A 12,286-nucleotide genomic window follows, 5' to 3' on the forward strand; every position below is an offset into this window, starting at 1 on the left:
GTTAAAAGGTTTTGGCAGACATTTTTCAGCTCTCAAAGTGGAGAACCTTCAACACATTGCAAAGAATAAGATCACGTATGGAAATAATTTACAGCCATTACAAGATCGGCTGACACCAAAGCACCTTCTCTGTAAAGTTAAAAGAGCTCATGATTAACTGAACCTTTAGTATCTCACCACATACATATCCCTGATACAGTCAAAAATACTGTATCTATGAGTAAAAATATAAATGACTATGACCCAAATAACATTTACTCCAAACACTACAGTATAAGATTGCCACTTTTGCCACTTTTCACACGGACAAAAAATGTACATTTGTTGTATAATTTCACTGCAAGAAAGAGTTCATATTATATTATGCTACATGTGAGAGGTCATAGGCCTACAGTCAGTGTCCATATTTCAGTTAGTATTCCATTTAACGATATGTTTTTAAATGAGGAATATTCTATTTATTCATGGATACAGGGACACTCGTGAACGGGATATCAAAGTTGCATGTAAACATCTTATCCCGAATAAGTCCTTAAGTGGGATATGAGCTACTATCTGGAATACTGTGCACATCTAAATGTGGTAAGTGTACCATCTAAACCGCTCTGAAATATATTTTACCAAAAGTATTGTATTTTCAGCTGTTTGAAGCTGGTGTATAAACCCGAAAGTTAAAGACACAAAAACTCGACTTAAGAACAGGAAGCATATAATAGTGCAAATAGAACAGATCTACCGCTTCTTAGACTTGCTTTCAATGAGAATGACAGACCTATAACACACATTTCTATGTGAATTTGGTCAGGTCGCCCAAAAAAGTTATATATTGCAGCTTTAAGTACTGCCACATAGTGATGGTGGATACAGTTACATATCGGGATAATTTTTTTTGCAATATATCATATAGTTTTGAAAACATCGCAATATTATTTTTGGACTAGTTGGCAAAACTCTAGTATTTTTCTTTATAGCTTCCTCTCCATCGTCTTTTAAATAGGGAGCCAATTTGTTTTCAGCACTTTTATTTCCATGACTGATCAAAATTCATTTTCTCTTGGCTGTCAATTGTCCTGCTGCAGCAGGAATATGGTGAGCAATATGTTTGGAACATCGAATCGCAATAAAATCACAGAACCAAAACGCAATACATATAGAATCATAGGAATCACAAAGCATATCATATCGCCACCTAAGTATTGTGATAATATCGTATTGTGAGGTCCCTGGCAATTCCCAGCCCTACTGCCACAGCAGCATAACATTTGATTAACATCATAATCAATATCAATATCAGTCTGGTTGGCTGATACGCACATCAGAGATAGGCAGAAAGACAGATTGGAGCGGCTACATCAATGACCCTCGCTCCAACCCAACTCCTTATCTTCTTCAGTCGACAGCAGCAAAACTGGTAGTCTTGTCTCTAACCATCATAATCTAAAATATCCCGCAAACCACTAGCCAGCCAGCCATATATCTTAAATTAGAATATAAATATTACATTATGAAGTTATTATTTAAGAGCATTGAAGATAAATCACAATCAGTAAAAACAAAACATTGAGCTGCTAACTAGCACATTTACATCAATCATCAACATCAATGATCAGATGATAGCCCACACTCTTTTCCCGATGTCAATCATTAACTTAAGAGGCACGGTAAATAGCTTGCTTACAGTTTGTGATGAGTGAGTGTGTTGTCATAGACACAAATAGGCCTATGCTACAAAATGTATTTATTTTTGCTACAGAGGCAATTGGTATGTTTTGCGTTTCGCGATATGAATTATGAAAGACGTTTTGGGGGGTGCCCTTTTTCAGTTTGAGAACCTGCCCCCTGAAAGGTCTGAGTACGGCCCTGTAAGACACGGTCTCGCTTTCTAGACAGCTCGAAAGGCCAGAGTGTCTAAGTCGAAGTGTGAGTCGTGTGACTGGCGAATAAACAATATACATTTTTATAAAGACCGGAAATGTCAGCTGAGTCTAATTCTAGAGTGCAAACAATGTTTTGGTTATGAGAGGCCAGTTGTCAGGAAACCCATTGGTACACTCCCTCGGTCATCACACATTGCACGGCCATGACATCAACCGCAGGTACAACAATAAAACACACTCACCATCTGTTTACACTTTGGTTTACCACAGACATGGGAGACATTTCGTGAACTGCAGATATATTTTGGTTGAGCAGTTTCCATTGTACAATACTCTATTACACCAAGAAAGCAAACAAACATGTTTTTATACTCTTATGCAGGAACCTGTGTACATATTTTTCACATAAAGTGACCAGGAGCATTTGGGCTTTGATTTTGTTTTCCAACCCCCAGTCTAAGTCTTCCACGTAAGTCAACAAAGCCAGTCGTTTCCTGAAAACTGCAAGCACATCTTTGAGGTAAGGCTTCAGCTGTTTCAGCTGAGAATTTGTTTTCGACCATGGTGCGCTACAGGGCAGGAAAGGTTGTGTTAGGCCTTCATGTCACAGTCATAAACTAGAGCACACAAAGCTGAAAAAGGAAAGCTAGCTTATAGTCACGCGGCCTTTCTAACTATAGTTCTAAATGGATGCAGGCTATGCTTCTTGAAAAACATGTCCTTACATAGAGAAAACAAAATGAAAGTATAAATATTAAGAGGGAGAACATTTTTGACAGCTGAGCCAACTGTTGATTCTGTTCAATTGTACAAAATGTATTGAAATCAACCTTCATAGACAATGATATTGTGCATACAGACAAGCTGTGGCCTATTATGTATGCGTGGTCCTGCAAACTCAAATATCTGCGGTCTTCTTCGCAACGCATCCCAACACTAGTCCTTCGCAACGCATCCCAACACTAGTCCTTCGCAACGCATCACAACACTAGTCCTTCGCAACGCATCCCAACACTAGTCCTTCGCAACGCATACCAACACTAGTCGTTCGCAACGCATACCAACACTAGTCCTTCGCAACGCATCCCAACACTAGTCCTTCGCAACGCATCCCAACACTAGTCCTTCGCAACGCATCCCAACACTAGTCCTTCGCAACGCATCCCAACACTAGTCCTTCGCAACGCATACCAACACTAGTCCTTCGCAACGCATACCAACACTAGTCCTTCGCAACGCATACCAACACTAGTCCTTCGCAACGCATACCAACACTAGTCCTTCGCAACGCATACCAACACTAGTCCTTCGCAACGCATACCAACACTAGTCCTTCGCAACGCATACCAACACTAGTCCTTCGCAACGCATACCAACACTAGTCCTCTGCACATGTCATAGAGTTGCTCAAATAATATGCTGTGTCAGGTATTATTGCAGTGGTGGAAAAAGTACCCAATTGTCATACTTGAGTAAAAGTAAAGATACCTAAAAAGATAATGACTCAAGTAAAAGTGAAAATCACCCAGTAAAATACTACTTGAGTAAAAGTCTAAAAGTATTAGGTTTTAAATGTATTTAAGTACAAAAGTAAATGTAGTCTCTAAAATATTCTTAAGTATCAAAAGTCAAAGTAAAAGTATAAATCATTTCAAATTCCTTATAATAAGCTGTATTCCTCAATGGCACGATTTTCTTTATTTATGAATATCCATGGGCACACTTCAACACTCAGACGTCATTTACAAACAAAGCATTTGTGTTTATTGAATCTGCCAGATCAGAGGCAGTAGGGATGACAGGGGATTAGTGCACAAATTAGACAATTTCCTGCTAAGCATTCAAAATGTAACTAGTACTTTTGGGCGTCAGGGAAAATGTAAGGAATAAAAAGTACATTGTTTTCTTCAGGAATGTAGTGGAGTAAAAGTAGTAAAAAATATAAATAGTAAAGTAAATTACAGTAAATTGCTCCAAAAACGACTTAAGTAGTACTTTAAAGTATTTGTACTTAAGTACTTTTCACCACTGTTTTATTGTCTAGATAGAAACTAGAAAACACTACTTTATCCAACGGTCACTAGGGATTTGGCTGCATCTCCCTCCAACAATAAAACATGACAGCCAATCAGATAAAGACATCCACATCCCAGGGCCAATTCCCAAGCTGTCCCAAGGTCATGCATGCTGATCCAGCAGCATAAGTAGTCCTAAATGCTCGTAACAACAACTGGTTCCCCCCACATCCAAAACATCTTATCGTTAATGGCAAAACCACCATCTGCTGGGACTGTCTTATTATACCAATACACAGCTGTTGTGTCCAAAGCTTTAGTTAATCCACCACTTCCAGAACAGGGAAATTGAATGTAGGCCTGCATATAGAATTCTCAGAGAATGTTAGTGTCCATTACATGGAGTTGATGTAGCAGAGGGGTTATCGGCTGCTATTTCTTGATGAAATAATTTGTCTAGCTGGCTGCTCTGCTATGGAACATAATGAGGGAGGAATGTGAGAGAAGTAAACACCGTGAGGGTGAGGAGGAAACCTAATTGGCAATTAGCAGTAGTTTAGGAGGGAACCCTGGACTGGAGGTGAACCAAATGCGGGGAGAGAACATTTTCATCTATCGCAGTGTCATTATAATGGGTTTGATCAACTCTTTGCCCAAGATGGGAACAGAACTGTGAAAATGGCGCAGGAGGGGAGGGCTGCTGTTTTATCAGCTCTTAACCAACCATGCTATTTTGTTTGTTTTTTCACGTTGTTCGTAACTTGTTTTGTACATAATGTTGCTGCTACCGTCTCTTATGACCGAAAAGAGCTTCAAGACATCAGAACTGGGAATACTCACCTCAAATTGGACGAAGAGTTCTTCTTTAATGAGTCGGATGGGAGGGATACACTATTACAGACACCAGACCAGGCCCAGATCCCCATGATTAGCTGGGAAAGGAAACTGAGATTTCGCGGAAAGAGATCAGGGTGCCTTGTGAGGATCAGGCGATGAGTGGCTAATCTGCCCTTGCCATCCATCCTGCTAGTTAACGTTCAGTCGCTGGAAAATAAAGGGGACGAACTGAAAGCACGTATATCATACCAACAGGACATTAAAAACTGTAATATCTTATGTTTCACCGAGTCGTGGCTGAACGGCGGGTTATACACTATCGGCAGGACAAAAACAACAGCCTCTGGTAAGACACGGGGCTGGGGCCTATACATATTTGTAAACAATAGCTGGTGCAAGATATCTAAGTCTCAAGGTTTTGCTCACCTGAGGAAGAGTTTCTCATGATAAGGTGTAGACCACACTATCTACCTAGAGAGTTTTCAGCTGTATTTTTTGTAGCTGTCCACATATCACCACAGACCGAGGCTGGCACTAAAACCGCACTCAATGAGCTGTATTCCGCCATAAGCAAACAGGAAAACACTCATCCAGGGGCGGCGCTCCTAGTGGCCGGGGACTTTAATGCAGGGAAACAAATCTTTTTTACCTCATTTCAATCAGCATGTGCAAACAGAGGGAAAAAAAATTCTAGACCACCTTTACTCCACACACAGAGACGTGTACAAAGCAGTCTTTATCCTCCTGATTCCTGCTTACAAGCTAAAATTAAAGCAGGAAACACCAGTGACTCAATCTATAAAAGGTGGTCAGATGAAGCAGATGCTAAACTACAGGACTGTTTTGTTAGCACAGACTGAAATATGTTCCTGGATTCTTCCGAAGGCATTGAGGAGCCACCACATCAGTCACTGGCTTTATCAATAAGTGCATCGAGGACGTCGTCCCCACAGTGACTGTACGTATATACCCCAACCAGAAGCCATGTATTACAGGCAACATTCGCACTAAGCTAAAGGCTAGAGCTGCCGCTGTCAAGGAGCTGGATTCTAACCCGGAAGCTATGCCCCGCTATGCCCTACGACGAAACATCAAACAGGCTAAGCTTCAATACAGGACTACACCGGCTCCGACGCTCGTCGGATGTGGCAGGGCATGCAAACTATTACAGACTACAAAAAGAAGCACAGCCGAGAGCTGCCCAGTGACACGAGTCTAAGCTAAATAAATTATATGCTCACAGAGGCAAGTAACACTGAAACATGCATGAGAGCATAAGCTGTTCCGAACAAATGTGTGATCACGCTCTCCGCAGCCGATGTAAGACTTTAAACAGAACAACATTCAAAAGGCCGCTAGGCCAGACGAATTACCAGGATGTGTACTCTGAGCATGCGCTGACCAACTGGCAAGTGTCTTCACTGACATTTTCAACCTCCTCCTGTCTGAGTCTGTAATAGCAACATGTGTCAAGCATGCCACCATAGTCCCTGTGCCCAAGAACAATAAGGTAACCTGCCTAAATGACTACTGACCCGTAGAACTCACGTCTGTAGCCATGAAATGCTCTGAAAGGCTAGTCATGGCTCACATTAACACCATTATCCCAGAAGACCTAGACCCACTCCAATTTGCATACCGCACCAACAGATCCACAGATGATGCTACCTCTATTGCACTCCACACTGTCCTTTCCCACATGGACAAAATTAACACTTTTGTGAGAATGCTATTCATTGACTACAGCTCAGCGTTCATCATAGTGCCCTCAAAGCTCATCACTAAGCTAAGGACCCTGGGACTAAACCGCTCCCTCTTAAACTGGATCCTGGACTTCCTGGTGGCCTGCCCCCAGGTGGTAAGGTTAGGGAACAACACATCTGCCACGCTGACCCTCAACACGGGGGCCCCTCAGGGGTGCGTGCTCAGTCCCCTTCTGTACTCCCTGTTCACTCATGACTGCACGGGCCAGGCACAACTCCAACACCATGATTAAGTTTGTTGATGACACAACAGTTCTAGGCCTGATCACCGACAATGATGAGACAGCCTATAGGGAGGAGGTCAGAGACCTGACCTTGTGGTGCAAGGACAGCAACCTTTCCCTCAACGTGATCAAGACAAAGGAGATGATTGTGGACTACAGGAAAAGGAGGACAGAGCACGCCCCTATTCTCATCGACCGGGCTGTAGTGAAGCAGGATGAGAGCTTCAAGTTCCTTGGTGTCCACATCACCAACAAACTAACATGGTCCAAGCACACCTAGACAATAGTGAAGAGGGCACGACAAAACCTATTCCCCCTCAGGAGACTTGGACCAAGATTTGACACGGGTCATCAGATCCTCAAAAGGTTTTACAGTTGCACCATTGAGAGCATCCTGACTGGTTACATCACTGCCTGGTATGGCAACTGCTCGGCCTCTGACCGCAAGGCACTACAGAGGGTAGTAAAGTACATCACCGGGGCCAAGCTTCCTGCCATCCAGGACCTCTATACCAGACGGTGTCAGAGGAAGGCCCTAAAAATTGTCGAAGACTCCAGCCACCCTAGTCATAGACTGTTCTCTCTAATAACGCACGGAAAGAGGTACCGGAGCGCCAATTCTAGGTCTAAGAGGTTTCTAAACAGCTTCTACCCCCAAGCCATAAGACTCCTGAACAACTAATCAAATGGCTACCCAGACTATTTGTATCGCCCCCCTCCTTTCTTTACTGCTGCTACTCTCTGTTATTATCTGTGCATAGTCACTTTAATAACTCTACCTACATGTACATGTTACCTCAATTACCTCGACACCGGTGCCCCCGCACATTGACTCTGGACCGGTACAACCCCTGTATATAGCCCCGCTACTGCTCTAATTATTAGTTATTCTTAACTCTACGTTATTTGAGGTATTTTCTTAAAACTGCATTGTTTTAAGGGCTTGTAAGTAAGCATTTCACTGTAAGATCTACAACTGTTGTATTCGGCGCATGTGACAAATCAAATTGTATTTGAATTTCTGTAGTCTTAAATGTGTAACTGTTACTTTTTATGTATGTGGTATTATGCATTAATGAAAACAAAGGGTGATCTTTCAGAAATTATGAAATGAGTTTCACCTTTTATCTGAGCTGCGTTTACACAGGCAGCCCAATTCAGAGCTGATCTGATTAGTCAAAAGACCAATTAGTGAAAAAAATACCAGAATTCGACTGCCTGTGTACAAGCAGCCAGAGAGACCCATTGATGTCACTCTCAAAGTAGCTTTTGCTTTCACACTGCTTAGATCAGGGTTTGATCTTATCCACAGAGAGCCAGTGTGGGTGCAGGCATTTGTTCCAACTAAGCAGTTACACACCTGATTAAAAATACACCGGCCCTCTGCAAATAAATATAAGTTTTACAATTTTGCCCAACAGGAGTTTTTATGAAGTTCTCAGATATTCCTCAGAAAATAACAGATGTCTTCAGGGTATGTCAAGGGTTTGAAGGCTTTCAGAAGGTCACAGTTTTGTATCTTCTTGGAATCTCATATTTATTTTCAGAGATCATATCTACCACCACTCACCATAAAAGTTTGAAAAGTTTCTGAGATGAGAGAACAGGGATGGCACAATAAAGTGACTTGAATGGAGAATGAAAGATGTTTTGTTATTGTCTGAGGTAATGCCAACAATATACAGTGCCTTCAAGTATTCACACCCTTGACTTTTTCCACATTTGTTGTGTTACAGCAGGAATTTAAGATTGATTAAATGTATATTTTGTGTCTCTTGCCTATACACAATACACTTTAATATTAAAGTGGATTTTTAAAAATAAATAACTTAAAAATGAAAAGCTCATCTCTGTTACCCACACATACAATTATTTGTAAGATCCATCAGTTGAGCAGTGAATTTCAAACACAGACTCAACCATAAAGACCACCGAGGTTTTCCAGTGCCTCTCCAAGAATGACAGCTATTGGTAGATGGGTCAAAATAAAAAAGGCAGACATTGAATATCCGTTTGAGCATGGTGAATTCATTAAATAACACTTTGAATGGTGTACGAATACACCCAGTTACTACTAAGGCAGAGACGTCCTTTCTAACTCAGTTGTCGGAGAGGAAGGAAACCTCTCAGGGATTTCACCATGAGGCCAATGGTGACTTTAAAACAGTTAGAGTTTAATGGCTGTGATAGGATAAATTGAAGATGGAACAACAACATTGTATTTACTCCACAATCCTAACCTAAATGACAAAAGAAAGTAAAACTGTATTTTTGGGTTAAAATTAATTGAAAAGACATTGATTCAATGAATTTTTCCCAGTATGATGTTGCATTGTTGCTCATTATACCATAAATCAATTCATATTTCTATAAATTCCTTGTACTACACTGTTAGTATCAAAGTTATGAAAAGTGCTGGCATGTGTTGATTTTTCTATTATAAAAATAAATCACAGCTGTGATTGAAATCTATCAACAGAAATCAAATCAACATAACTAATACCATAAAAGGGAAGTGGAAAATATGTGGGAAATATGCTTCTCACATCAAGGTTACTCTAGGACTCCTGCCAATCATTATTATACTCCCATTCACTGTGATCTGAATAGCATCCCTTCAATTAACTTAGTAAAATCTATTTAAAAAAATCAACTAACAAATCCTCATCTTTTTTTATCATTATTTAACAAGGCAAGTCATTGAAGAACAAATTCTTATTTTAAATGAAAACCCACTGTTCCTAGGTTAACTGCCTTGTTCAGGGGCAGTACGACATATTTTTACCTTGTCAGCTCGGTGATTTGATCTTGCAACCATTCGGTTACTAGTCCAACGCTCTAATCACTAGGCTACCTGCCGCCCCGTCACATTAGACTGTTCCATGATATCATACCGTAACTTAATATCAATGTACAACAACCTGGCACAGAAAAAGGGTAACTCAACACGAGTCTAGGGTTGATACAAAAAGTCAAACAAATCACACAAGCAGAGAGAATGATTAATTGGGAGTAAATAGTTAAAGTTATTAGGCCATCAACATTCCAGAAAGCACTGTCCTCCTGATACAGTAAGTCAATGGGGGTGAGGGGGGATTGAGTCACTGCTCAACCAAAAAAATGCAATTCAAAATTAGATGTAGAATTATTTATTTTTAAGTCTTGCTCAATGGGGTCATTTGAATCTTGGAAACAGAAAGTGGAAACAGCTGACAAAGCACACCATTTCTGGAAAGGCATGTCAACTTCTCTGAAATGTTTGAACAAAATGATCTAATCTGTCAAGGGTCATTGTCTGGGAGCCCTGATAAATTGAATGCTTCCCTTGTATCTTGCTTTAGCTTCATCACGAAATCCACAGATAGTTTCCCCCTCAACCCTCACAGTCAAGCATCTTAGAAAATGCATTCAACAAGGTCAGATATTCTGCAGAGTAATTTTGGTAACAATTCATTGACATTGTTACTTTTTGCTGACATAGTGAATAACTCCAAGCTTAATTCACATTCTATCAAGTTTCCAACTTACACTGCCTTGGGACCTCTGGGTACAAACTGTGGGACACATTGCATTTGACACTTGTGCTAAAAAGTTTCTGCACATTTACCTTGACGTTGCATGACAGGGACATTTAGTTATTAACCCCCATCAACTTAAAATCTCAAAATTGTACGCAAGTTGCTTGATATAACAACAGTGATGTGAAAATCACTTATTAAATTATATATGTCAGTTCCAATTTCTCTGCAAGGCTTAAATAACGCATTCTAGATTGGATGATTGCCATGATTATACCTGACAGGATTTCAATATGTTCTACTTTGTAGTTTATAATGCGTATTCATAGAATTCTATGCATTCAAGTGCTTCAAGTGAGTGTAAAGACATGGCCCACTTTCAATATGTCAAAGCAATATCTGATGAAGACAAAGAGGGTTCAGCAGGAATAGAGGTTAGAGGTAACACATCTTTGCATTACTTGAATGGAGCTTTGCTTTATAGAGAATGGTATCTATTTAGATGCCTTCATCATAAAACACCTTTCATCCTATTCTAATATTTACATATGAAAAATGTGGGCCTACCTTGCTGCTGAGGTTGGCCAGTAATCTTGAACAAATTAAAAAAATATTAATTCAATGACTATATTTGAGGAGAAAAGGTTTGGCAGTTTGTTGTTGTTGCTGTCAATAATGCAAGCTGAACACTCAATTTTGTCTTCTTCATACATTGTTTTGGACCAAAATTTGTGTAGGATGACACTAAATACACACGCACAAATACGTCAATGTTGGTTTTCTCATGTTGTGACATCATGTTTATAGAGTTGGGGAAGTGGAGGGTGGGCTGTGTATCATCACTACAAACCCATTTGACAAGGGCCATCACACAACCACGCACATAACTGGAAAAACACTCATCTCCACTTTCTCCCTTTGTTTTCTGTCGTTAGAAAACCCAGCACCCACTTCCAGACACACACACACACACTGTTGAAACTATTCATCTGCACCACGTAGTGCAACTTTTGATTTCAATCCATTGCCCATCTTCATATTAACCCGTCCCCCACAGTGAGACAAACATATTTGCATGACGGGGTGTAGCAATTGATAAGATTTATTTTGGATTTTTGCATGTAGCCTATTGCTTCTCAATGGGATCTAATGAGTGAGCCAATTCCATATAGGATTTTTTTTTAAATCAACTTAACCTATTTGGGAGCCTTTTATTAAGCACATTAGCATTGCAGATTTGCCTGTGTAGTCATTGGAAATCCGATTACCTCCCGCTGATGCATTACATGGAGTTCCAAAGCTGTGGGAGCACTGCATGCAGGCAAGCAGGCAGGCTGGCAAGGTGTTGTTCACCATATCCTAGTAGTATATACGAATGGACGGGAGGGCTACCATGAGTGACCTCTGGGATCACTCGCGATTTGTCTGAATAAATTGGAGCGGCAGGGGTAGAGATTAGGGGTGTATATTTTCCCGGTATTTTTCAAATGTTCCATCCCTAGAATAAATCACCTTTCTCCCGGGTAACCCGGTATTTCCAGCCCAAACCGGAAAAATCCTTCTAAAGCACATACATAGGTCTGGATTTGACGAGAGCTTTGATCGGCATGAAAATTCAAGCCTGATGCTACCTGAGCCCGATGATCCATAAATTATACATTTTATTGAGCCCAAGCCAAAAAAAAGGCCAAATGAAATGATTGTGCCTTCATATTACGTGTGACAGAAAAACATAAAAGCCCATAGATGTAGCTATGCTTCCTTAGGTAAACAAATGAAAATGAAAGCTCCAGTAGGCTAATCTTTTTGAGTGTGGACTGCATTACCGTACTGTATAATACTGTATTATATGGACTGGAATTACGTACCTCGTTCAAAACCATGAAGCTGGGAGAGAACATGATATGCTGGTGCAGGACATGAGGCTTACAAAGTTACAATTTTAGGCCAGCAAAGTGATTTAGGATTTGGAAACGTTTTAAATGTTGATAATTATTGGGCTAACATTCATAATAATTCCCCTGATGTGCTGCGACGTCAGTATTAGCCTAC

At 40.5% G+C, this 12,286-nt stretch overlaps 1 protein-coding gene across 2 annotated transcripts in view; it reads right to left on the minus strand.

Annotated features, from left to right (window-relative positions):
- gulp1a (GULP PTB domain containing engulfment adaptor 1a) overlaps nt 1-12,286 on the minus strand; it is a 142,664-nt gene that overhangs the window by 30,485 nt on the left and 99,893 nt on the right. The gene's annotated exons all lie outside the window — the stretch shown is intronic.

Source organism: Oncorhynchus kisutch, linkage group LG26 (genome assembly GCF_002021735.2).
Source record: "Oncorhynchus kisutch isolate 150728-3 linkage group LG26, Okis_V2, whole genome shotgun sequence".
In the NCBI taxonomy this organism is placed as follows: domain Eukaryota; kingdom Metazoa; phylum Chordata; class Actinopteri; order Salmoniformes; family Salmonidae; genus Oncorhynchus; species Oncorhynchus kisutch.